The sequence below is a fragment of the Podarcis filfolensis genome (genome assembly GCF_964270895.1).
Source record: "Podarcis filfolensis genome assembly, chromosome: 5".
NCBI lineage: Eukaryota > Metazoa > Chordata > Lepidosauria > Squamata > Lacertidae > Podarcis > Podarcis filfolensis.
The window spans coordinates 25,517,680-25,545,041 of record NC_139608.1 but is presented as its reverse complement, the minus strand read 5'-3'; the positions used below and the strand labels follow the sequence as shown (position 1 = coordinate 25,545,041).

General features: G+C 42.3%; 1 protein-coding gene across 8 annotated transcripts in view; it reads right to left on the bottom strand.

The window, feature by feature from the left end:
- Positions 1–27,362, bottom strand: part of LOC310762459 (uncharacterized protein) — a 245,049-nt gene that overhangs the window by 3,122 nt on the left and 214,565 nt on the right. For 7 of the 8 annotated variants that reach the window (XR_014547975.1, XR_014547976.1, XR_014547978.1 and 4 more), the window contains 2 exons: positions 15,720–15,820; positions 14,585–14,748 (listed from right to left, as the gene is read on the bottom strand). The exons of the other annotated variant lie outside the window; for it this stretch is intronic. The gene's annotated coding sequence lies outside the window, so the exon portion shown is untranslated. Of the gene's footprint in view, positions 1–14,584; positions 14,749–15,719; positions 15,821–27,362 lie in introns of those variants that run through there. 8 annotated transcript variants of the gene reach the window in all.

Here is a 27,362-nt window from a genome sequence, read left to right as displayed (position 1 = left end):
ACATATTTATTTTAGGTGGAGGAGCGATAGAGGACTTGGTTACAAACAGAAGCCCAGTTAATTGAAAAAAGCTGTATCCCATCCACTGAAGTATTTCATTTGTGTGCTCCCAAGTCATATGTGCTTGTTTGGTTCTGGCCTCAGCAGGATGGGAGTTCCAGCTCAAGCAAGATTTTGAAGTTATTGTGATGGTTCTGGCAAACCAGAGCAAGGTGAGACAATTTAGAGCTGACTCTCGGTTCGAGGCAAAAGGTAAAGATTCAGAAACCACCCTGAACAGCAAGGTGTGGAGCTCAAGTTAGAGACTTCACAAGAGCAGAGCTCAAATATTGCTTCAGCACCAGACAATCCCTTTCTGAACCTTAAAGAAGGCTGTAGCTTCATCTGGGTGATGAGAGCAGCATAGCCTGCTATAACAGGGTAGGGAAGACTGTGGTTCATCTAGGGCTACTGGATTGGAATCCTCAGAGTCAGAAGAGGACAACATGACCTTCTCAGTTTGGAGAGATGCTAACACAACAGGCTCCTCTCCAGTACTTCTGGGATTGTATAGAAATCCAGGGCTGTCTCTGAAGGCAATTTCTACTCTGAATCCAAGGATGGCATATGTGAATCAGACACTGGAGTCATGATGCTGTTCAGAATATTTGGAAGGCTTGTTAGAGGACAAAGCTGGGCATGATGGGGCTGAAAAGCAAAATACAGGGCTCCAGCTGGTACATTTACAACATACTGATCTTGCTGCCACCTCACCCATCCCACAGTACATCCCAGTGGGTTGATAGGATGTCAGGACTTTATCTAGGGAGGTAACTTTTTTGGACTAGATTTATTTTTCTGAAAAATTACATTTTGGGGATATTTGCTAGAAGCCCTTAATGACCTGCTTGGATCTTCAGAAGATGATTGCCTGCATGGTCCTGGGAATTTTTTTTAATTGTATAGACGTTCCTTTTTATATATATTGTACAATAATTTGCTCAAATTAAAGACCTAGTCAAATTTACCACCATTAAAGCTCTATGACCTTCTTCATGAGGTTCAAAGTATGAAACATTAAAAGAAAACCTTTTTTATGTCATGTGCTTTTCTATACTACTGCCAGGCATCTTGTCAATTCAAAGGTATCTACATTTCCTCTTTTTATAAATAATAATTTTATCCCTGTACTATGAAGCATGAAAGAGAATAATATCTCTGAAAGGTTTATTCTTTAATACAAGCAGTAGCTTCCAGATGCTGCTGAAATCTCCCTCACACTTAATTGATGTCTAGTGTTCCAGTGGGGGGCGGGGATAGAGTCTAACGCTTGTCAAAAAACACACATTAGTTTTTGTTGCAATGACATTTTAAGCCAAAACTTCTCTTCACCTTAAATAGGGTTGAATTGGACCTTGGGTGTTGACGGTACTGAACATAAGAAAAGGACTGCTGGATCAGAGCAAAGGCTTACTTTGTGCAACATTTAATTCTCACTGTGGACAGCCAGATGGCTACACTATCCTGCTCATGATTCTGTTCTGAGGCATGTGAAGGAATACTTCCTTTTAACTGTCCTGAACAGGGATGCAAAATTAAATAAAATATTGTGGGGGCCCGGTAAGCCCAGCCCCGCAGAATCAATCACATGACGCAGTGCACACACACCATCTGAATGGGAATGCCTATCATCTTTGTGGTGGCTCGGCTCCCTCAAATATTTCATTGTGGGGGCTGAAGCCCCCACGACCCCTAGGAGTTGGCTCCTTTGGTCCTGAATCTCCCAACCTGGAACACTGAGTACCTGCCCCAATCAAATTTCCAAGCTTCAGATATAGAGAAGACACAGTTTTTTATTAGTTAAAATTGGGGGCAAACCCAGCTGGTCATAGCTGGCTCTAATACTGGACAGATTCTAGCCATTATGACTGGTAGTCACTGATAGCCTTACTCTGAATAAATTGGTCTAATTCCCTTTTAAAGCTGCCTGGGCTGGTGGCCATGACTACGTATTTTGCTTGTGATTTTCACAGTGTTTCTATGAAGGACATAGTGTGGCTATGAAGAATATTCCTTGCACGGATGAGTATTTCACAAGGGCTTCCACTTGCACAATGGGGCTTTCCTTCTCTCTCCTTCCCCCTGTGGCCTCCACATACCCTGAAGCTGGCTGGGTGTTTGTGTAAGGAGAACCCCCAGAACAACATGTTGTAGAAAGGAGGGGATTGTTCAATCTGCCAAGCTGAAATGCTTGTGCATATGGAAGATTTGTCATAGGGCGACATTAAATTCCACTCTCAATGTCTGCCCTAATCAAGTTCCCATAATGTTTATTGGAGGGAGGGGAACTACAAGTCCAAGAATCATATCAGATCATCTGGAGTCATATCATCCGGCCAGAATAGCACAGGAGATGCTACTAAAGTTTACCCCCTGGTAACAGTGCCCTGAATCTTGTGCTCACCCGAGTTCTCTTCATAGCACTGTGGGACCCCAGAGTCAGGAGAGTTGATAACATGTGGTTCCCCTGCTACACTAGGTACCTTGACTTCTGATTGGTTTCCAGGTCTAATTCAAAAGTGTGTTTCCAAGCCCTAGGTAACTTGGGACCAGGGCCAGATTTAGGTTTGATGATGCCCTAAGCTACTGAAGGTAATGGGGCCCTTTATATGTCCAGCTGTCCTTTGTCAACAACAAATTGCTGCTGTTTTTTGTGTTGAATATATGCTATATAGTAATTTATGGACCTAATAGGTATCTAAAGCCATTTGCACATAACAAAATATGTATTTTATCAAAGTAATTGTGGAACTGAAATACAATTAAGAATAAGTATATTAATTGTGAAATATAGTTAAGAAGAGTATATTTTGGGAGGGGGCCAAGAGAGTGGGCCCCTAAGGTATAGCTTGTTTAGCTTATACATAAATCCAGCACTCCTTGGGACCAAGGAAGCTTCCTCCATATGAAACTGCGGGTCTAGTAAAAACTTCTACACTCGCCATCTTGAGCAGTCCGCCCACGCTTGATATGTTTCATTAAGCTGTGGGAGAAGATCTTATCTGTGGCTATATCTAGGTTCTGGAACTCCTGACCTAGGGAGGTCCACCTTGCTCCCTCTCGGATAGCCTTCTGCTCATATGTGAATACTGGACCTTTCTTTTTAGACAAACATTTGGCCTACCTCCTGGCATGTGAATCCTTAGTTTGATGCTAATTTCCCTGCTGTTGTTTTCTTACTTTTTAAAGTTATTATTCCCCATAAGTAGTACATGCAACAAAATGTTGCCATGTGGAATGCTCATGTTCACGTTCATTCAATTTCCCCTCATCCCTGGTTGTCCCTTCCCCTACAAAAGTCAGCCAGCCAGCATTCCACATCCACTAAGCATGCCTGGTCCTCATTGGGCTGTTTTGGGTCCACCACAAGCACCTTGGGATCCCCCTCCCTCAAGTGCTTTTGTACTTTGACAGTCCTTGAGGCTCCTCCATAAGGAACCTCATAAGTTCCCACATAAGGATGGGCACTTGGACAACTAAGTTCACTATTAGTAAATATGATTACTGAATTGCCATTTACTGTAATTTTTTAACACTCTGTTCTGAGTAGGGATGGGGAAATCTGACAATTCCAGTTTCTCTCTGTTTCCCATTTTTCCAGTCTTATATTCAGTTAGTGCCATACCAATTTCCAGTGCAGATTTCTCTGAATATATGCATGTGTATATGCAATTTTGCCTAATATACACATTTTTCCTTGTTCTAATATAATGCACCTTTTGTATGCTATTTTCGTATTTGTATTCCTGTGCACATTATACCACTATGTATATATTACATGGCTGGAGAAATGCATGGCAAATTTGGGTTGCGTTTTGGTTCATGTATTGTTTCAGAAAGTGCAAATTAAGTAGGTTCATCTTAAAATATGAACTCAATTGAATATCCTTCCTCTATCCCTACATGTGGGGACACAGGTGGCGCTGTGGGTTAAAGCCTCAGCGCCTAGGACTTGCCGATCGAAAGGTCGGCGGTTCGAATCCCCACGACGGGGTGCGCTCCCGTCGTTCGGTCCCAGCGCCTGCCAACCTAGCAGTTCAAAAGCACCTTCGGGTGCAAGTAGATAAATAGGGACCGCTTACCAGCGGGAAGGTAAACGGCGTTCCGTGTGCTGCGCTGGCTCGCCAGATGCAGCTTGTCACGCTGGCCACGTGACCCGGAAGTATCTGCAGACAGCGCTGGCTCCCGGCCTATAGAGTGAGATGAGCGCACAACCCTAGAGTCTGGCAAGACTGGCCCGTACGGGCAGGGGTACCTTTACCTTTACCTTTATCCCTACATGTGAGGAGCCTTGGATATTTAATTGGGAATGTAAATGTAATTGGGATATAAATGGTTTTTGATTTTTTTAAAAAAAATGTTTTAAAAATAACAATCCACAGTTATTTGGCAGCACATCTGTTTGATCTACATGGACATAGCTGTCGTGTTCATTTTCATCTAAAAATAAAAGTACACATAACACCATGTAACATTAGTCATTCAGACCTAAATATTTGATGCAGTATTTCACAGCATTGTTTTAACATTAGTTCTGAATGCTTCAAACCAATGCTTGAATCTTTAAAACCCACAAAGCAAAGCAATCCAAGTGAGAAATGTCCTAAGAGGCTTCTGTGGTTGGGATTATGGCTATATTAACTACAACTGTTCTAACATGACAGAAGCACTTACTTAATACCTATGGGCTTATAGTCTTACTATTTTTAACAATTCCCTGTGTGAAAAATATATAATTGATTAGACCTAAGTAATTCACAAATATCCTGATAAGTTTCAAAAACTATGCATATTTGTTAATATATATTCAGTTCCAAATAGACCTTAAACTAGGGCAAAAAAATGTAGGCAAGTAAAAATTACTAAGATTTACTGTGCAATCTATTTGGCACCAAGTCCCTTTTTGTTTATTAGGACTTTCCTTCAGCATTAAAGACCAGTCCTATGCACAACTACTTTTGTTGTTCTGTTTTATGTTATAGCAGAGTGGTTGTTATGTAATAGTATAGAATTTGTGTTTCTAACAGTGCTATAAGTTACTTGGAGACCTTTGAGTAATTAACATCAACAGCAGTAATGACAGTAGTACCAATAGTAAGTGTCATTGTGTTTGCGGTACTTACCCAAAGAAAGCACTTAATCAACACATAATATTATACATATTTAAGTCTAAACGAGTCCCTACATGCAATCTACTCAACTGTCTTCAGAAGCTTGGAAACTGACTGGGATTTGGAATAGGAGGCAGGTTTATGAAAGATTAAGGAGGCTAGGAACTTACTTGACAATAAGTTCTATATTCTTGCTGTATTGGCATGTGCCTGAAATTATGTGTACAGTGGAACCAACACCACAGCTTACTTAAGCAGGGCTGGGGCCAGGTGGCAGGGAGGTAAAATGTGTGCAGACACATGGGAGTGCCAGTCCTTCGGCACACGCACCCCCGACCTGACCCAGATCTGTCCAGGTAAACTTCAGCAACACCAGTGTCAGGAGGGTGCTGCCATACCACATCAGATGTTGCTGATGATGTTATAACTCATGGGATCCTATATAAATAAACCACGATTCAATATTAGTGAGACTAATTTGTAGGGCTCCAAGTTCCTACCAGGATGGCCAATAGTTAAGGATGTGGAGAGCTGTAGTCAAAAATATCTGGAGGGCACCAGGTTGGAGAAGAACTGCTGCTTGTGGATCTAAGCTGTGCCAGCATTGCTACAAAGCAGCAACGGGCAATGTTAATTTGTCAAAAATGCTGAATGACACCATGAGACCTGCTTTTGTCAACACCTGCCCTTTGAATGGTACAGTACATGCCTGGAGGAAGATAACATGCAACTCCTACAAGTCCATTGCTCATTAAAGAAGACCCATTTCTTTTTTTGTACTTCTGCACTAGGGATGGGTTCACTGGCTTGGGATTCCATGTGCAGTACCAGGAAAATGGTTGCCACTATGAAGCCTTCTCATTTTACCAGGTTGCATGCCAAGGCGCTGAGAGGTTACAATGCAAAAGCACCCTAAATCATCACATGCCATCAGAGGTAACAGCAAAATAATAGGGCCCTTGCCTCAAATGTTTTAAAGATGTGTTTGGCTTCTCTCACAACAGGTGGCTATCAAATGTATTTGTCTTGCTTGAGCAACTCTCCTTTCAACCCAGGCATCAGGAAAACAAATGATCCTCTACAAGCTTAACAAGGCTAATATCCCCCGATCTTTGCCAGATATTTGCTGAGGTATAGCAGGTGAACAGTGATGTTTTTGCAGCTTCCTTGTTGCCATAACTCAGCCTTGAGTTTTGATTTATAGCCGCTGAGGTCATTCTCTTCAATCTACCATGAAGCTGTCTGTTTCCATATGAATGCATTGGATTAGGTGATGATTTCAGCATTGCTTAGGATATCTTTCAAACCATTTTAAAGTCTTTTTTTTTTAACCTCAGAAGCACTACTTTGTTACTGGAAGACAACTGAAGACAACTTACCTCCTGATAACTATCCAATCATCAGTTCTGCATTCCATTCTCTGCACGTAGCACAGCAAAACCTTTTAAAAGAATACCCTGATACAAAACTTTAGCAATAAGATTTCATACTATCAAAATAAGACCACATTTTGTGATGGTGTAGCAGTGGAAGACACCATATTTTAGCAAGTCTTAAGACATTTTGATGGGTCACTACAAATATAGTTTCATGTTGAGTGCAATGTCCTGAGTAACATTTTCCCACACAAGCTAAGCGATCCTACAGGTGTGTACTGGGGCAGGTGGTCTTTTGGTTGATCTGATCTCGTTGTTTATACGGCTTTATATATTGACAGAGAGGGCAGTTTCCTCAGCACAGGTGTAATATGTGTGCATACAGGTACTTGCCTCAACAACCTGGCTGACCATTTGGTACCAGTGGTGTTGTCCAGTAATCACTGATGACTCAGGTGTGAGCCCTCCTTGTTCCCAATTGGAAGGGAACACAGAAACATTTTAAAACTAAAGAAGGGACATTGGAATGCAGATCAGTTCTGCATCATCACTTCCTGCCTGTCAGCTCATGCCAGTAGGGCATTAGATAAGGTGATATTACAGCCTTCAGATTTCACTTGCACACACCATTTTAGGATTGTGCTGTTAAAACTATCAGGCAACTTAAAATAACTATTGCTGTAATTGTACTTATGTAGAATATACACAGAAACTTGGGTGGCACTGTGGGTTAAACCACAGAGCCTAGGGCTTGTTGATCAGAAGGTCGGTGGTTCAAATCCCTGTGATGGGGTGAGCTCCTGTTGCTCGGTCCCTGCTCCTGCCAACCTAGCAGTTTGAAAGCATGCCAAAGTGCAAGTAGATAAATAGGTACCGCTCTGCCGGGAAGGTAAATGGCGTTTCCGTGCGCTGCTCTGGTTCGCCAGAAGTGGATTAGTCATGCTGGCCACATGACCCAGAAGCTGTCTGTGGACAAACGCTGGCTCCCTCAGCCTATAGAGCGAGATGAGCACACAACCCCAGAGTTGTCCACGACTGGACCTAACAATCAGGGGTACCTTTACCTTTATCTAGAATAAACACATGAGGGTTGGTTTATTGCATATATTATCTATCAACTGCTCTTTAGCAGTAGCAATATTTGTGAAATATTTAGGCTTCAATCCTATGGATCCTGGAAGAGTATCCCAAGGGCTAAAGGAGAGCATGGATCTCCCCTTACATTAGTGGAGATGAAGATCCAGGGCTGGAGCAGGAGCCCTACCAGCCATGGCATCCTCCTCGCAGCTGAAAAACGACCATGATGATCCCTTCTCCACCTTGGTGCTCTGTTGATGGAGAGGAGGAAAATGAAGTCTTCTAAGTGTATGCCACTGGTCAATTTCCTGTTCCTCCAACATGTCCCCTAAATTGGGGGGAGGGGAGGGTGAGCTACCATAATTATTTTCCTTCCCATTGGGATCATTGAGGAAGACCATTGGGATAGGAGTATAGCATCTAGTATAGGAGTATAGCATCTAGGAGTATAGCATCTAGATCAAGGGAAGTAATAGTGCCACTGTATTCTGCTCTGGTCAGACCTCACCTGGAGTACTGTGTCCAGTTCTGGGCACCACAGTTCAAGAAGGACACTGACAAACTGGAACGTGTCCAGAGGAGGGCAACCAAAATGGTCAAAGGCCTGGAAACGATGCCTTATGAGGAACGGCTAAGGGAGCTGGGCATGTTTAGCCTGGAGAAGAGGAGGTTAAGGGGTGATATGATAGCCATGTTCAAATATATAAAAGGATGTCACATAGAGGAGGGAGAAAGGTTGTTTTCTGCTGCTCCAGAGAAGCAGACACGGAGCAATGGATGCAAACTACAAGAAAGAAGATTCCACCTAAACATTAGGAAGAACTTCCTGACAGTAATGAGCTGTTCGACAGTGGAATTTGCTGCCAAGGAGTGTGGTGGAGTCTCCTTCTTTGGAGGTCTTTAAGCAGAGGCTTGACAACCATATGTCAGGAGTGCTCTGATGGTGTTTCCTGCTTGGCAGGGGGTTGGACTCGATGGCCCTTGTGGTCTCTTCCAACTCTATGATTCTATGATTCTATGATTTGATCTCACTCTGGGGAAGCAAAAATGTGTCTCTCACCTTCCTCCCTGCTAGAGTGACTCTGGATTGGATTGTGTAACATTAATGGAAGATACCCCCAGTATCTTCCATATATGTTACACATTTTCCATACATGTATAGTACCTTATTTTTCGCTCTATAACACGCACCCGACCATAACACGCACATAGTTTTTAGAGGAGGAAAACAAGAAAAAAAATATTCTAAACGAAACAGTGGATGTATGATTTTTGTGGTTCATGCTGTGGCCACAGACATGTGATCTGACAGTGAGTTTGGAGTAGCCCAATGCAAGAATCCTGAGGATCCATGTGGATCCATGCTTCGTAACCACATTTTTGCACCACTGCGGCCCTAGGCAACAGTGGGTGAGTGATTTTTTTGATGCAAGATCCATGGGCATGCTATGTGATCTGATGGTGAATTTGGGGTGACCTAGTGCAAAAATCCTGAGGATCCATGTGGACCCGTGCTTTGTAACCACGTTTTAAGTGGGGAGGGAAGGAAAAGCACTCAAGGGACAAGGAACATGTGTGGGGTGGGTGGAGAAGGATGCTGCTAATAATGCAGGAGGGGGTATAAGGGGAGAAGGCTCCTCTCCTCTCCCACTTTGCTCCTTTAAAACAAGCAGGCTCTGCTTTTCTCCCTCCTTCCTGCTCATCCCCGGCTTAGTGAGCTGAAAAACTTTGCTGCAATGTAGCGAGCTGAGTGGGGAGGAGAGAGGGACAGAGAGCCTGCTTGCTTTAAAGGAACCAACCGGACAGGAGCCGCTTACACTCTCCTCTCCCACTTTGCTCCTTTAAAGAAGCAGGCTCTCTGTCCCTCTCTCCTCCCCACTTAGCGGCTCTTCTCCCGCTTTGCTGTTTCAAAGCGAGCCACGGAGGAGGGAAGGAAGGGGAACCATGGATCCTCTGCTCACGACTGCAGCAGATTCCCCCGCCACCCATAGGCATTCCCTCCATAACACGCACAGACATTTCCCCTTACTTTCTAGGAGGAAAAAAAGTGAGTGTTATGGTGCAAAAAATACGGTGTTTCTCTCCGCCCACAGGTTAAACATCATCCTATGTCTTGAAAGCTAGAATAAATATATCCACCTACCTACCCCAATATTGCTTCTATTGCCTCACATCTAATTTGACAGAAGATCTTTTTATAAAGTTAATACACATGGGCCTTAACACTGTGTTCCAAAACCCTGGCTCAAACTCTGAAGTGTCTATCATATCTTTGACATTCTTAAAAATCTGGCATTGCGTTATATTTACTTGCTATTCTTAGCTGCAGACTAGGCATAGGTATATTGGTGCAAAGGGCCTTATATGGACATATATCGTAACCTGTGAAGTTGCTGGGGTTTTGTGTGTTTTTAATGCTACATAGAGCTTGAAGGGGTTCATCCATTTTATTTTTTCATAACTAATTAATGGACAATTTAATGTGCCTGTGTACTCCTTCAGTTATTTGTTAAAGGGTTTTAAAAACTGCTAAATTGTCCTCTTAAGACAACAGGCATCCCACTGTGCTAAATGAATTTGAAGTGGAAGTTTTATAAAGTGGTTGTTGGTTCTTTGGGGCTTCTTGAATTTAAAAGATATCCTTGAGGACTGGAACATAACTTTGTTATTGAAAAAGTCCAAAAAAAAACCACAACCTGTATGCCTGTAATAAACTTTTGTTATTCAGGAAAATAAAGTAAAACGCTGCCAACCTCTGAAAAGAAATTTCTGTGTACTATTTTCACAGGGCCAAGTGTGGGAATATTTGGGAAATGAAAGCTTGATTAATGACATTCATCAGTTTTCCAGGAAGGCGAGGATCATGTTTGACATGTTGGAATTCTTTGAGGATATGAATAGCTTGATTGTAGAGAGACATTCATTGATCATTGCAAAACCAGATTAGGAGAAAGGATTTAACAAAATGCTAGAAGTGAGTTAATGTCGTTACAAAAAAGTACCGCATATTATCTTTACAGTAGGAACACAGCATGCAATAAGTTAAATCTCCCTATTTTTTCCTCTATTTTTTTCGTAGGTTCAAAAACAAACTTCTTCTATTACATTCCAAAAGATTAGACCAATCTAAAAATGCAAGTGTCTAAGCTTCCCTTTGAGACTTCTGAGTTACGCCAATGCTGGGTCACACAACAGGTTGCAGCTGCACTACTGTGGGTGACCACCCACCATCAATGGTTTGAAACAGCTATTTTCTTCTGCAATCCAGAGCTATTGGAATCATTGAAAGGAGCCTTGCCGCTGACTTTCACTGATGCCGCTATAGCAGGCTGCAGTTCATCATCAGATTCTTCTCTGGAGGAAGGCAATGGCTGGGCTGGTTTCTCTCTCAGGGCCCATTTAGGAGCTTCACAAATGGCGGCCCTGGGAATGAGTCCAGGCATAATCCTGAAGGTGATGTGCACAGGATGCTGCGACATTCTGTGGATTTATAGTGCTGCTTTATATCAAATCAGCCCATATGTCCACCAATCCCATTGCAGTATATTCTAACTGGGACCAGTTCTCCAAAGACTCAGAAAGATTTCCTAGTTGTACTACTTTGAATTATTTAACCTAGGACTCAATGTATTGAATTCAAGGTTTTATACATACAAAGCATGTCCCTCTCCCCCATTAAAATGAAAGTAAAATCTAATCCCGGCCCCATCCCTACCAACCATTTACCAAATGGTAAATATTCTGGCATATCAATTATCGATAGCCCTCTCTTCACCTGGGTGGTGGGTAGCTTTCCTGAATGGCATCTGAGAGTCTTTGTTTTTCCAAGGAGCTTGAGGTAAAATACATGCACCACCCCTAATTCATAGTCATAAAAACTCTGTGAGATAGATTAGGCTGAGAGGCAGTGACTGGTCAAAGTTTACCCAGTGAGAGCTGTTTATGACTTAGTCAGGATTTGAACCTGGGTCTCTCCACTTTTGGATAACAACCACTTCATCACACTGGATATCATGGTTAGGATTTAATATTTGGTTCTCTGAACACTTTCATTATCGAAGAAGGGCACTGGAAATAACTGTGTTTTTTCCATCATATATTTCTGATCCAAAGAAGCAGGGAACAAATTGCATTTTGCAACTTCTTAATGAAGTATTGAGCGGTGCAGAGTGGCTACGACAACTTTCACATCTGAAGAAGGCCTCTCCTTTTCACAAGCTGAAACATCTGTGAGCAACCACCACCAGAACAGCAACAACAAAGTAAGACACAGGAAATGAAAAACAATTACATGGTATTAGAATAATTCAATTCCACCCAAGGGGGAAATAGAGATATGGGATAAATTACCAGGACTGGCCACCGGTGCATACAATATTGCATTCAAAGTGGTAAGAAACAGGTTTCGAGGAGTTACAAAAACAGAAGAAGAAAACCAACCCCTGCCTGGTGTGTAAATAAGGGACTTTCTTTTAAAACATTATCATCACATATTTTATGAGCCCAGGGAGAGGTTAATTAAGGCCAATGGAAACAAAAGTCAAGTGAGAAGGATTAGGGCTGCCACTATTCCCTCCCATACTCTTCTGAAAATTGGTGAAGAAATGGTGACAAAAAGGAGAGCAGTAGGTGGGTAAGATGAGAGGATGGGAAAGGCAAAAACCTGTTGTGTCACTAGAATCCTCAAGTTCTTCCTTCTTGCTAAGCCACTTTTCGGTGTAATCAAAGCAAGGCAGCATGGACTGAATGTTGCTTGAAAAAAAATACATACCTGTGTGTGTTTGCCTTAATACTGCTAGTCCCAAGTATTTGTGCTGATAATATATTATGATTACGCTTCTGATAAATAATATGTAAACTTCAGTGTTGAACTGTCCGTGAAGAGCTCTCAATAGATTAAGAGCTCCCAATACAGGTGTTTTCGGCACTCTCATTACAAACCTCTGCACCAGTATTGAGAGCCTCAGTACAGTGTTAGGAGTAGGTTTGGCTTCAGTTGTCAAAACATCAGAAATTGTCATCAGCAAGCAATTTCTGGACATGATCAGAAAACAATACTTTCTTTAGTCCCTTGTGTTTATTAATGGTTTATTGATCATTTTCACCTGGCAAACAAGACCTCTAGCAACATTACTCCTCTAAGCAGTCCCTCCACAGCTCCTCATCCACCCAGACATAACCCACCATTAGTCCTTTTGGTCATTTGGATGTGTTATGACACATAACATTGTTGCCTTGTATGAATGTCACACTTGCAAGATGTTTGGTACAAAAATGTGACAATACTCTGAAATCGCATAACAACAGAGAGCCTACAGCTGAGTTTATAGCACTGGATTTGTAATTTGGGAAGGAGATTATGAATTATAGTAGGGTCAGTTTGCCCATAACTAGACCAAGCAGCCATTTGTAATATTCCTATTCAATTCCACCATGTCAATGTGAAATTTCAGTGATAAGAATTTGAACAATGGACATGGACCCACCTCAGTTTCTGTCGCCCTTATCTGGGCTGTTTTCAAGAGTGGCTTGAGGGAACATGCTACACACGAACCACTGAAACTAAGCTCTGTATACTGCCTGAAGGGTGGATCACCTGGAATCAGAGGTGAGGTCCAGGAGCAAAACAAATAAGGCTGGCTGTATCTAGTGCAGCTAGAAGAATTGGTATATAAATAGACTACCTCCTTACATATTCCAATTGATGGGTATTTTAGTTGCATCTTATAGAAGCCAAACATTCTTTGCCTATGGGGAACTCTTGGTAACTTTTAAATAGATTCTTTAACTAAAGCTATTGCATTTTGCCTGTAGAATCTAGCACACAGAGGCCCAATTCATGTCTCTTCATAGAACCTAACTGCTGGTATAATACAAAGCATAATTATAAAAACTATTTATTTAATGCATTTTCCCACTTCTGGTTCAGCCTAGTATGTTGCAGTTTTTCCCACACTACAGTACTGAAGTCTCTTCCTTGCCATTGGTTTCCTTGACTGAGCCCATATGTTGTAGTTGGACAAATAGCCAGAGAGAGAGATAGAGAGAAAGAGAGAATTTGTTGTCATATCCTGGATAGCCAAACATAAAACCAACTCATTCTCTGCAATCCATTAAATAATTTTTGAAGGGAAGCCTCACTTACACCTATTTCCATGTGTCAAGAGAAATGTTTATACGGGATAAGGTGCTCATTTCTACGGTAAATTATTATTTACCCTAAAGTTCCCAAGGCATGCTCAGTAATTAGGGCTACTACCCTGTTAAATACATCTTGGGTTGTTAATCAATTAAGTCTGCACTCCTAAGCATGCTTACCAGGGTGTAAGTTCTGTTTAGCTCAAAGGGGATTCCTTCAGGGTTAGCATGATTGCAGTTGGTCTCCAAACTTGCACATAGGTACAGCAAACAATGCATACGTCTTTTGCTTTAAGATAATGAACATATTTACTGTAGCAGCCAAAAAAGGAGGCAAGACCTCAAATCAGTGCAGAAATAACTAGGAAATCTTAATGTTGTTGTTGTTTTATAGTCATTTAGTCGTGTCCAACTCTTGTGACCCCATGGACCAGAGCACACCAGGCACGCCTGTCTTCCACAGTCTGGTCAAACTCATGTTGGTAGCTTCGAGAACACTGTCCAGCCATCTCGTCCTCTGTTGTCCCCTTCTCCTTGTGCCCTCCATCTTTCCCAACATCAGGGTCTTTTCCAGGGAGTCTTCTCTTCTCATGAGGTGGCCAAAGTATTGGAGCCTCAGCTTCACAATCTGTCCTTCCAGTGAGCACTCAGGGCTGATTTCCTTCAGAATGGATAGGTTTGATCTTCTTGCTGTCCATGGGGCTCTCAAGAGTCTCCTCCAGCACCAGAATTCAAAAGCATCAATTCTTTGGCGATCAGCCTTCTTTATGGTCCTCCTCTCATTTCTATACATCACTACTGGGAAAAACATAGCTTTAACTATATGGATCTTGGTTGGCAAGGTGATGTCTCTCCTTATTAAGATGCTGTCTAGCTTTGTCATTGCTTTTCTCCCAAGAAGCAGGCGTTTTTTAATTTCGTGACTGCTGTCACCATCTGCAGTGATCATGGAGCCCAAGAAAGTAAGCAGGAACCGGCAAGCCACTCCAGTATACCTGCCAAGAAAGCTCCATGGACAAAGACAACAGGAAATCTTAATAGAATGTATAAAATGGCCAGCACATTTTGGTTTACACTTGCTTCAGGGGGTTGAACTAATGACCCTAGGGGTTCCTTCCAGCTCTACTCTTCTATGATTCTTTGAAAATAATACTTGCTGAGGACTTTGAGAGGGCATCAAGTCATATTATTTTGGCCCTTTAAAAGTTGTAAAGTAAAAAAGAAAGCACTCAGCATTTTATCCCTTCCATTGAAGTGTTCTACATAAGGAAGTAAGGAAAGCTTGCTGGTTCAGGCCAACAGCCCACGTAGCCCAGCATCCTGTTCTGACATTCCCAACCAAATGCCTATGTGAAGTCCAAAAGCAGGTCTAGAGTGCCACAGCATTCTCCCCACTTGTGATTGCCAGCAATGGGCATTCAGAAGCATACCACCCTAGCTGTGAATGTAGAGCATAACCATTGTGGCTTGTAGCTATTTATAGCCTTAGGTAAAGGTAAAGGGACCCCTGACCATTTGGTCCAGTCGTGACCGACTCTGGGGTTGTGGTTCCCATCTTGCTTTACTGGCTGAGGGAGCCGGCGTACAGCTTCCGGGTCAAGTGGCCAGCATGACTAAGCCACTTCTAGCGAACTAGAACAGTGCACGGAAATGCCATTTACCTTCCCGCCGGAGCGGTACCTATTTATCGACTTGCATTTAATGCTTTCGAACTGCTAGGTTGGCAGGAGCAGGGACCGAGCAACGGGAGCTCACCCCGTCAAGGGGATTTGAACTGCCAACCTTCTGATCAGCAAGTCCTAGGCTCTGTGGTTTAACCCACAGCGCCACCCGCGTCCCTTATTTATAGCCTTATCTTCCATTAATTTGTCTAATTCTCTCTTAAAACCATCTAATTTGGTTATCATTGCTTCTTCATATGGGAATGAATTCCATAGTTTAACTGGATGGTGTGCAGAAATGCTTTCTTTTTACTTACATGTTTTATCCCTGGTTTGAAGGCTTCTTATTTTCTCACATATGTTCTGGTTCTCTCTCTCTCTTGCTCTTGCTCGGTCATCTTAGAAAAGACCTGCCCTCCTGTGTGAGAGAGGAGAGGTTTAATTAATCAATTCCTCGATAAACTGTGCAGTTCTGTACAAGATTTCTCCACCCAATTTTGGGCAATTTCCCCTTTGCACGGCAGCTCCCTGAGACACAAGACTACTCTGTTTGGAATGGGTGCAGGGAGCTCCAAGAGGAAGGGGAAAGATTGGTTATACACACTGCTTTCTACTTGCTCAGCCATTGGATGCAAGCCATAGAGAATAGCTTGTAAAGCCATTTAAGCTCAATTGTGCAGACTAAAGATCCAAAGATTCAGTCCTGCATTGCCTACTGTGGCCAATGAAATGCATCACTAAAGCACACAAACAAGGCTGTAAGGCTATGTACTTCCCTTGTCATTGTCCCCAGAATGTGGTAGCCTGACTAGCCCTGGCCATTACATAGAATGAGGGAGCTGTCTCAGGTGGAAGATGCTGGATGGTTGCGGCTGCTGGCAAGGTGTTAGAGGATGGTGGTAATAATGATGATGATGAGATGATGATACTTTTGTTTTTTATACCCTGCCCATCCAGCTAGATTTCCCCAGCCTACAGCTCATAAAAAATTATAAAACATTAGACATTTAAAACTTCCCGATACACGGTTGCCTTCAGATGTCTTCTAAAAGTCAGATAGTTGTTTATTTCCTTGACATCTGATGGAAGGGCATTCCACAGGGCAGGCACTACTACTGAGAAGGCCCTCTGCCTAGTTCCCTGTAACCTCACATCTCACAATGAGGGAACTGTCAGAAGGTCTCAGAGCTGGACCTCAGTGTCCAGGCTGAACGATGGGGGTGAAGATGCTCCTTCAGGTATACTGGGCTGAGGCCATTTAGGGCTTTAAAGGTCAGCACCAACACTTTGAATTGTGCTTGGAAACATGCTGGGAGCCAATGTAGGTCTTTGAGGACCTGTGTTATGTGGTCTCAGCAGCCACTCCCAGTCACCAGTCTAGCTGCCACATTCTGGATTAGTTGTAGTTTCCGGGTCACCTTCAAAGGTAGCTCCACATAGAGCATATTGAAGTAGTCCCAGCAGGAGATAAAGCATGCACCACTCTGGTGACACAGTCGGTGGGCAGGTAGGGTCTCAGCCTGCATACCAGATGGAGCTGTTAGACAGCTGCCCTGAACACAGAATTAACCTGCACCTCCATGGATAGCTGTGAATCCAAAATGACTCCCAGGCTGCACACCTTACCCCATTCAGGACCAGGGAGTCCTCCTGCCCCTGGTCCCCCCAAAACAGTACAGTGGTACCTCAAGCTACAAACGCCTCCGGTTACAAACGCTTCAGGTTGCAAACTCTGCTATCCTGGAAGAGTTACCTCAAGTTGAGAACTTTGCCCCAGGATGAGAACGGAAATTGTGTGCCGGCAGTGCAGTGGCAGCAAGAGGTCCCATTAGCGAAAGCACGTCTCTAGTTAAGAACAGTTTCAGGTTAAGAATGGACCTCCGGAACGAATTAAGTTCTTAATTAGAGGTACCACTGTACTTCTGTCTTGTCAGGATTCAACCTCAATCTGTTAGCCACCATCCATCCTCCAACTGCCTCCAGACACTCATTCAGAGTGAGTCTTAGTTGGCCTGGCTGGTGCCCGCTAACCTAGTCTGCTGAACCCAGCTGCAGTGGAATACAGTGTTCTGTGGCCAGTGCTGAAGGGTAATTCAAAAGCCAGTTCAATTTGCTTCATATGTGGAATTGAGGGACATTCTTGTCCTTCAGCCCAGGCAACAAAATGTTTTTGTTGCATTTTGTTGTTTTTGTAAGCATAGGCATCCTAAACAGATGCCTATGAGGTTCTCTCTAAACCAACTAAGTAGCCTAATAGCTACTGATAAACATATCTCTGTTAATTTTGCTACACGAATAATTCTGCATGAGTTGAGGGGGGTGGGAATAGCACAAAAGCTACTGGGTGGGGGACAGTGGCTGGCCGATTGCCTCTATGATTAACTTAAGCAAGCATTTCTCAGAATTGCAGGAAATTCTAACATGATGTTCTCACAACTGGTAAATGACTTCATCTGATACAAATTAAACTGAAAGGCATACTTAGAAAGCCCAGTCAGCTTAAATTATACGATTGTCGGATACAGATAATGAAGTGCAGGTTTCCTTCCCATGATGTACGCTATAGGCAATGAGCATGGAAAAAGAAAGAGAGGCATCTTTGATTACAATGCACAGCTACTGTTAAGCCATAACCTGACTACCTGGGATTCATTTCCAACAATAGCTGCCTGGCTGTTTCAAACTTCCTACTTTGCCCTGATGTTATTAAAAAACATTCTGGGGCCAGCTGCCAATAGCAATGAAATGGGACTAATTGTATCTTTATCTCATGCATAATTAATTAAAAAATATTGAGCTTCTAATTCTGCTCCCAGTGGAGCCAGTTGGTGCGTTGCCATTCAAGGGAAACTGACTCATGCTCTCAACATTTCAATTATATCTTCCTAAGCCTTCAGTTCAGAAAGGAATGGAAAGCTTCTTGTATTGTTGTTTGGCCAAGTCATAGTAGCGTTACATGTTCAAGCACATGCAATGCTTTTTTCGTTCACAGGCCTGAAAAACTGCTTGCATCTACTGTAGAAATTTTACTTATCCAAGCCTTTGCTACAGAGTTTACCTCCAATGCCTGGGTTGACTGGAGTGGGGGGGTGGCAAACTACTTGTGAGATTAACTGCATGATGACCAGGTCCACTGGCTTTGTTGTTTTTCATTTGGTTAATAGTTGTACACAACTCTTCCAGATTTGGAGATACTGCAAGCTCAACTCTAATTTGTTTTTTGTGGAATTTGTGAGAGGACCTCAGCAGCTACAGTAGGATCATCACCCTGATCCTACACATTGTCAAAGGGAAAATCCCCACAGGAGTAGAAATCATATATCAAACTGATGGAAAGCTCTTTAATCTGAGTAGTCTGAAAGCAAAGGGTAAGGTTTACCATAACTTCTGCCACAGAGCTTCATTATGCTGATGACAACACAGTGTGTGCATAGTCAGAGGATGACCTCCAAACCATCCTAAATATCTTCGCAGAAACTTACAAAAAGCTTGGTCTATCACTCAACATCCAAAAAACCCAAGTGCTGCACCAACAAGCACAAAACAACCCTTCTGCAGCGCCACAAATCCAACTTAATGGTGTAATGTTGGAAAGTGTTGATCCCTTCTCCTACCTTGGTAGTTATCTTTCTACAAGGGTCAGCATTTATGCCCAAATCCAGCATTGCCTGAGCTCTGCAAGTGCAGCTTTCTCCTGATTAAAGTGCAGTGTTTGAGGACTGGGACGTTCACAGGGAAACCAAAATGCTTGTTTAGAAAGCTATTATACTACCAGCCTTACTGTATGCTTGTGAAACATGGACAACTTATAAATGTCATCTCCAATTCTTCAAAAGATTCTATCAATGATGTCTCTGAAACTTTTTACACATCACTTGGGAAGACAGGTGAACTAATGCCAGTGTACTGGAAGAAGCAAAGATCATCAGTGTTGAAGCAATGATTCTTCAACATCGACTTCGTTGGACTGGTCATGTTGTGCAGATGCCTGATTATTGTCTTCCAAAGCAACTACTCTATCCCAAACTTAAAAATGGAAAGCGTAATGTTGGTGGACAACAAAAGAGTTTTAAAGACTCTCTCAAGGCAAATCTTTTTTAAAAATGTAGTAGGAACACCAACAACTGGGAAACACTGGCCTGTGAGCACTCCAATTGGAGAACAGCCTTTACCAAAGGTGTCATGGACTGTGAAGATGCTCGAACTCAGGATGAAAGGGAGAAACGTGCTAAGAGGAAGGCGCATTTTGCAAACCCTCACCGTGATCAACTCCTCCCCGGAAACCTATGTCCCCACTGTGGAAGGATGTGTGGATCCAAAATCGGCCTCCACAGTCACTTATGGACCCACTGTTCATGGAAGACAATCTTACTTGGTCACGAGTGATCGCCAAAGGTGAAGAAGAAAGTCCAAGTAAATAATATTAGTGTTATTTGATTATCAAGAATAGTTCCAGATTTCCCAGGCTTGTGGTGAGAGTTGTCTTAGAAATGATGTTCCATTGTATATGTAATAAATAAAATCATATTAAAAGTGTCAAAATCTCAAAATATGTATAATTTTCTCTATTATTGCTATATTCCAAAGTGAGTAGCACCAAGCATCCAGTGTAAGATTTCAGAACTGGGAGCTAATTGAGACCTGGGAGATTCAATAATAATGGAAATCAGCAAGAAAATCCAACAATTACCAAGATGTATAAATTATGGTTGCTTTCTTCTCTGGAGCTAGTGCCCTAGATGATGAGTTGGACACCTGAACTATTGGGAATAAAAATACAGACCTGCAGTCACTTTCCAAGGCCAAGCTAAAGACTACCATTTGCTTTTCACAGGGAAGATGATGGGGGGGGAGGAGGGAGAGAGAGAGAGAGAGAGAGACAGAACATAGGGGCTACAGCTCTTAAACCAAAACATTTTATTGGCATACTGAGCTGCGAAAGTGTAGAGAAACATAAACCTTGGGTATCTGTCAATGCTAGATAATATATACTAAGCATCTGCCCAGGATAACATTTCACAGTGTGTTTGGGGTTTCATCCCATGTGTCCATTTGTCATTATTGTCCATTTCAGAGCTGGTGGCAGGTTGTTACATAGCATGATGCTATTCCTGTAGTCTCTTTCCTTATTCCTAGGGTTAGGCGCGGTCTTTCCTCATTGCTTTTTAATGGAAAGTCTTTTATCATTTCTGGTAATGTGAGCAATTATCTGCTCCTTCATATTTTTGATACTGGAAGACAGTGATTATTTTTCCCTGACAGTTTTTCTTTGGTCAGATTTTCTTCGCAATCTTCTCCATTTGTTGTATCTTTTCCAATAATCAAATACAATCCCCATGCTTGTTTAAACATTCCTCGAAGAGTCTTCCCTGGTTTTTCATATATTTTATCTACTCATTTTGTATGTTGCTATCTTAGTATTCTGTGCTTAAATATGACATTTCAAAGATATTTATCATTCCAACAACAACAACAACAACAACAACAACAACACACATTCATAAGTAGTATTCATTGAGATGGTCCAAAATCTTAACACTGAGGTAGAGAACCTGTGGTCTTTCAAGTGTTGGTAAACTACCAACCTTATCATTCCTGACAGATGATAGTGGTTGGGACTGAAGGGAGTGCAGGCCAGCAATATCTTTTCTGGAAGGTCATAGGTTCACCACCCCCACATTAACATCTGAAAATCCATATCCATAAGGCCAGTAGAAACAAAGCAACTAGAGCAAGGGGCTGGTTTACACACTAACCTAGCTTCTTTGCATACTGAAAGGGCACCTAATGGAAACTTGTTAGGTGCTCATGTTATGTGAAGGCCTGCATGCATTATGAAATGATGAGTTCAGTTTGCTCTCCTGATGAGTTCAGTTTTGCTCTCTGAGAGTCAGTGTGGTGTAGTGGTTAAGAGTGGTGGACTCATAATCTGGTGAACCAGATTTGATTCCCCACTCCTCCACATGCAGCTGCTGGGTGACCTTGGGCTAGTCATACTTCTCTGAAGTCTCTCAGCCCCACTCACCTCACAGAGTGTTTGCTGTGGGGAAGGAAGGGAAAAGGAGATTGTTAGCCGCTTTGAGACTCCTTCGGGTAGTGATAAAGTGGGATATCAAATCCAAACTCTTCTTCTATATGGAGAGGAAAGGCTTATATTTAAATGTATACAAAGTCTGTTTATATAAACTGTAGTGTTTACTCATGTACAGAAAGGTCTGCTGTTGTAAAATTGAAAGGATCTCAGCACTGTATATTATGTGCCCAATGGGATTTTGTGATGGGAGGTTGTTATCACAGCAAACATACATAGATCTATATGTTCATTCCATGTGACGGTGTAGGAAGCTTGTCTTCCAATACACATATAGACCTCCATATACAAAACTGCAGCACCAAACCAAGGCATCAAAAAGGTTTCCTTTAAAAAAAACCACACGGGGGGGGGGAAACTTTGGCATTCATGTCAGTGATTTTGTTAATGGGATCTCAGAGAGATCCTTTTATCTCCCTTCAGCATCAAATAAATCTATTTTGCTAAAAAAAAACTCCTGAAAAGAATTGGCCGTGATTTTACAAGACCCCCACATGGGTGTGGGGTTTTTATTTTGTAGTTCCTTGGTGTGCGTTTTCTTTCAGGTGCAAGCAAGGCTTAAGAAGTGCCGAGGACATCATTTGAAGCTGAAATGCAAAGAAAAAGAAAAGAAAGGAAGCCAACAACTGTAGTTACGTAGTGTCAAATTCCTGCCTCTGACTACATAACATATTTCCTTTCCACAGGAGGTAGTTATGACAAATTAGAAGTCTGAAAATTTTCTGATGGTGTAAAGGCTCCAGCTGTCACTGGGGAGATAGTGATCAGATTTCATAGCTGCATGGTCCCACGGCGCCTCTAAGAGTTCCATATGGTCATCCAAATGTTACAACTGAAGCCCACAAAACAATCCTAGGATGACTTTTTACTTACAGAAGATAAAACTCGTGTTCAATGAACTTAATAAACAAATTGCTCTTCATTGGTTCACTGAAAATCAGAACCTTAGGAGCCACTTTACAGCTGTTCCTTTCTTTGAATACGGAGCAGAACTGACCAGGTTGGCTCTAACTTCTCTCTCTCTCTCTCTCTCTCTCTCTCTCTCTCTCTCTCTCTCTCTCTCTCTGTCTCTCTCTCTCTCCTTTTGCACAACTTACATAAGGGAGTGTGGGCTTTTTAAGTGGCTGTGCTATGAATAATTAAGGTGTGTATATGTATGTGGTGATAAACAGCAATTCCTCAAGCCACTTCCCTTTTAGTTTAGGTTTTTTTTCCCCTGAATACACCCCTCTTAAATTCTTAATGCCATCACAGTGGACGGTGACTCTTTCGTTCATGTCAAAGACGTCAGCATCAGCCTTGCACAATAACAAATGACAGATGAATAATTTATTGATCCTTAAATGGCCGTGTCCTTGGATGTATTTCTTATAACTAATTTGCTTAGAGACACATCTGGCTCATGGAGATAACATCTGTTTTAAAGAAGGTCAGTATTATATTTTAAAATTAAAGGCAGAAGAACATAATCTTTTATTTGTTATGCTTCCCTGCTCCTCTACCCTAGGAACTCGGTTAATTCTCATTCAGTTCTGCCTACTTATTTTTTATAATACCAAATCAAAAGATGTGCAATCTGTTGTTCAATCTTGAGACCATAATAAAGAAGCCCATTAAAGATGTGCCTGCAATGAATGAATACTTGTTAGGTAAAGGGGGGGATGGCCATAATGAGCTTTAGGTAGATGCATTTTAAAGTGCTGAGAAATATCAAAGTATTGGTATATTCAAGGTGGGTGCCTTAACACAAATATCAAATATTTGGATTTTTATTTAATACGCTTTGAATGAGTGACCTCTAACCTATGTCATACTTTGGGTTGACTCATTGAAAGAAATGGATTTTACTCCAAGTCCATTGACTTCCAGGGGTCTAGTTTAAAGATGACTTATGTTGGATATCACCCAAAGTTGTGGCTGGGGCTTTTTAGCAGGATCTTTGTCTACCAAAAGCTTTCTTACCCATGATAGCTAATCCAAGACCCATATTCAGCAGCAGCGGGCTTCTCAATACCTAATGCCAGAGACAAACAACAGAGCATTCTTGCTGGAACCCTGTTAGTAATGCGGTCTGCTTGTTTTATTCCTGCCTTGTTCCAGGTGCTTGGATATTGGTTCCCTCTTATAAAATAAATGGGAAACCTGGCATAGAAATTATAATTCTTTACACATTATTTGCAGTGTAATCCTATGTATAATTAAGCCCCAGGGTATCCAATAGTCCTTACTTCCTTGTAAGCATGTAGCACATTCCTTAAAATAGCTACATATACATTTTGTTTTGTTAATATTCCCACATTTGGTCAGCAATACCAATATGTTGCAATCTTATTATCTTTCCCATATTTTAAAGGACAAACCGGGGGTTTTTCTCTTTCTCCCCCTCCTCCTCTATTGCCAACTATTCTGGCTCATTCCAAACAGAGCTTGACAGAGAAATCTTATTTCAATTTAATCCTAATTATATATTATCGCAGATGTTTCCAACACAACATAACTACTATTTACTATCCATGCAAACTTTGTATTTAATGTCGGGAGACAGTGTAATTTTTTAACCCTCTGTGCCGAGTAAGAAAGCACCTCTCAAATTCATGGTTCACCTTGCAGCACTCATAAAAACATTGAATTATTCGAGGATTAATGGAGGTGGTTCACAATTAGGCTGAAGTATGATCTGATGTCATCATCTCAGTATGATGATATACATTTTGATGCCAAAGCACCTGTTGTTTTGGAAGGAAGCAGCTGATATCATTATCTACTCAGCCAGACAGTCCTGTTTCCTGCTGCTTAAAAAATTATCCTAAGGGTTACCTAAGTTGGGGTAATACAGCATGGACTTTTCCTTACTCAGGACAGGAACATAAAGACTTTCCAAACAATCTACAGAGATGCGCTTATATATATATATATATATATATATATATATATATATATAATAATCTCGATTGATACCTTCCAGATTCAGTAAGTTGTTATTTCTTTCCTTCCTTCCTGTTTTGTTTTGTTTTTAACAACACATAAATCATGTGAATTGGGTATAAAAATCCTACATCTCTTTCCCCTTCCATATAGAATAGCCATATCAAAAAAAGTAATCTTTGAACAACAGTCTCTGCTACAGTATGTCTGCTGACTGCAATGATATTACCCTGGCGTAAATAGTCCAAAGACTGTGCTTTAATTCTTCCTGCAGGGATTTCTCTCTATAGATGTGAATTTGTAACACTTTGGACACAGTGGACTGATGTGGATGTCAGAAGAAAGTATGTTTTTTCACCATTTTCACTGAGGTTACAGCACACAAAAGCCCACCCCCACCCCCCAAAGCTTCTGCTATTGCCTGCTCAGTCACAGTAGGTTCACTGGATAAATTTAATAAATGACATGCTATGTTTATAACTTTGTGCCTGCTCATGGTCTGTGTACAACATCAGGATTTCATTCTATAATTTGCATGGATATGTTCTGGTAATCCCAAAATATCCTGTGTCTTTACAGTCATGGGAAAGATGTTAGGAGACGCAGGAAGGTTATTATAAATGATACATTTCCAACATATACGTATTCCTGCCTTACAAACAAAGTATCTCACATCCAATAAATTAGATGCAATTTGGGCCTGCTGTAATTTCATATGTTATGCATAGCATTTTGATTTTCTGGTCTCTGCTGAAATATTTAAGCAAGCCTTTTTAGAAAATAGATAAGTATGAAGCTCAGAAATCTAATATTTGGACATTTCTAACCTCCTCACCACCTCTCATGCATACCTCCACATCTGAATACCTCAGGCACTCAGATTTCTTTCCCCTATTAAATAAAGTAGGAGTCATGTAGGAAAAAAAGAGAACAGAATTTAGAAAGATAGCAGAGATGATCTCCGGGGAAATAAAACGTTTCAGAAATGCTGATGCTCCCAGCAGTTTGCCAAATCCCCATCTCAGGGGATGGCAACAAGAAATATTGAATCACTACCATACAAATAATAAGGATAACTCAGTTGTCTACAGTGGGCTTGCATTTCCCTAGCATTTGCAGCAGTGGAACTGATTTTACTCAGAGTGATTGCTGTAGACTTAAGCTAGGATCACAACATTTCACTTCCCCAGGATATCCTGGGAGTGATAGTTCTCTGAAGGGAGTCAGTCAGGAGGTGAATTCTCAGCAACCTCATCAAACTAACATTCCTGGGCGAGTGACTATGGCCTGAGCTCTACTCACTCAGTACCCTCCACACATAGGTCTAATGCATGGAGGGTAGAGTGGGACTATACACCTTGAGCCCCATTACTTATAATTCCATGCCTGGCCAGCTCTGCTGTTCTCTAAGATGTCTGATGGCTGGACTCATGAATGATCCTTTATGTCAGTGGTTTTCACCCTAGGATGTCTTGAATTATGGTCAGGGGTGCCATGGGTAACACTGGCCTCTGTCCCTCTTTCCTTCCCTCCCTCCTCTGATGCCTTCTCATGTCTCTACCTCCCAAAGGCTTGTGTGGCTGTTTGTTGCCTGGCTACAAGCTCCCCAGGGACACGGGTGGTGCTGTGAGTTAATCCACAGAGCCTAGGGCTTGCCGATCAGAAGGTTGGCGGTTCAAATCCTCGCGACGGGGGGGGGGGGAGCTCCCATTGCTTGGTCCCTGCTCCTGCCAACCTAGCAGTTTGAAAGCATGAAGTGCAAGTAGATAAATGGGGACCGCTCCAGCGGGAAGGTAAACGGTGTTTCCGTGCGCAGCTCTGGTTCGCCAGAAGCGGCTTAGTCATGCTGCGCACATGACCCGGAAGCTGTATACCGGCTCCCTTGGCCAATAAAGCGAGATGAGCGCCGCAACCCCGGAGTCGTCCGCAACTGGACCTAATGGTCAGGAGTCCCTTTACCTTACAAGCTCCCCAGGTGAATGGTGCCTCTGGGGCTAGCCAGGGGGTGCTGGTTGCCAGGAACTGAGGTGGCCTCGGAGTAAGCAAGCAAGCGGGCGAGGGAGCCCAGCCAGCCAGTCTGCCAGCCTTTGCTGTGGGGAATGGACAGACAAGTCCCAGGCCCCTGTGAGGCAGTGTGAGGAGGCACCACTCTTTGGGGTGAATGGGGCAGCAGCAGTGACTGCCTGGAGGACTCCCAAGGAGAGCAGAGAGGAGAGGAAGTTGAGCGAACTCTCCACAAGGGAGGGTGTTTGAAAAAGGGTGAGAGGTTGCCAGCTCTGCAAGCAAAGGGTGACATAACTGGGCTCCTGAGCCCCTCAGGGGTGGGCACAAAGAATGTAGTTGGTCAAGGGAGCCGTGGACTCAAAAGGTTGAAAACCTCTGCTCTATGTGGTCCAGATCTCGGTGCTGTGCAATCCAAGTTTCTGACTGTATGGAGAAGCTTGTGTGAGGATAACTGGCTCCTACTTCAGAACATAAGAAAAACACTTCTATATCAGTCCAAAAGCCTATCTAATCCAGCATCCATCTACATACTTTTGCCTTTGACCTCACTGGCATTTTGATCCTGACCCCATCCATTACTGGCATGTGCCAATGAAAAGTTACCCATGTGGGAATGTGGTCCTCAGCCTAAAAAATGGTCTAACCCAAGTTATATATAATTATAATTAGTTATAATTTTGTAATTAATTACAGAGTGGCCCAATGCAACTAGCTGTAAGAATGTGGGATAATGATTATACAGGAAGCTACCAGTTCTATCACTGACCAGTTCCAAAAAGAAAATTGGGGTTATACTTCCCCATTCCTGGCTTCAAAGATACAATCTGAACTCGCAAAAAAAAATGATATTTCATGCAATCTTTCCATTTCACTTCTGAGTATCAAATTCTGCCATACTATGGACAAACCAACACTCTTCTCCACCTCCCCAAAAACCAAA